Source organism: Pteropus alecto, unplaced genomic scaffold, assembly GCF_000325575.1.
Source record: "Pteropus alecto unplaced genomic scaffold, ASM32557v1 scaffold88, whole genome shotgun sequence".
Lineage (NCBI taxonomy): Eukaryota > Metazoa > Chordata > Mammalia > Chiroptera > Pteropodidae > Pteropus > Pteropus alecto.
Window position 1 is genome coordinate 5469844 of NW_006494611.1, and position 1011 is coordinate 5470854.

Here is a 1011-nt window from a genome sequence, read left to right on the forward strand (position 1 = left end):
CAGTAAGAGATGCTGCTGGTGCTGCTATATCCCAATCCTGTCCCTTCTTGTCCCTTTGAGACTCCCAGGGTGAACAGTGGTGCGGGGCAGACAATCCTCTTGAGACCACTTGATTCCCGGGTTCCTGACATTCATCTTCCCAGAAGCCACCACGTGTCTGCAGTTGAGCAGTGGTCTGTAGAGTATATACTCTGTACAGGCCGAACTGAGCATCCTCCATAGATCACAAAGGTAAACACACCTCATATGCCTGCCTGTTCACAAATGTTCCAGCCTAGTGCTCTTCCTGTATCTCTACTGCATCCAGACAGAGAAAGGTAGGTTCTTCCAGATTGCATAGCTCTCTGCTCCTGCAGGTCCACAGAGGAATCTGGACAAGCCACCAGAATCCTCCTGCCACAACTAGAGAAGATTAAAACCAGCCTGCACATCCAGTGGGCAGGTGTGGCACAGTGCCCAAAGCATTCCATCTCTGCAAACACATCTAGCCAGACACACCAGCCTTAAACTTCATCTTCAGTTCTCAAGTCCCACTTGGGGCAGAGGCTCTCATGGTGGGTCGTAGAAAGATATGAATATTAGAGAACAATTTTGGATGTGAATATGAGAGTTTCTGTTTCTTATTCTAGATAATAATAAACACAGGGTCATCTGACACCAGATCATGAGTCAAACTGCTCAAGTTACGACTATGCCTGAGGGAATGGGCACGGCAAATGCATTCTCCCTAATGGGGCAGTCTCATGGATTGGGCAAAAGGAAGAAGGTGCTGGGAGACAGATGCTGACTTCACTGCTCATTCTTCCCTTCAGTTATTGCCTCCCCCGAAAGAAGACAGACAACCTCACCGTCACCTGGAAGATCCACATCAACATATCTGTCTCATCTGCCCCTTTCCTCACCATCCCCAGGATCTAGGGAAGCAATAGAATCTGCTACAAGGTATTTTCATACAAGATGGTAGCATCACATATAATACTGCCATCCTGTGTAAGTAGCAGTGCTACAGAT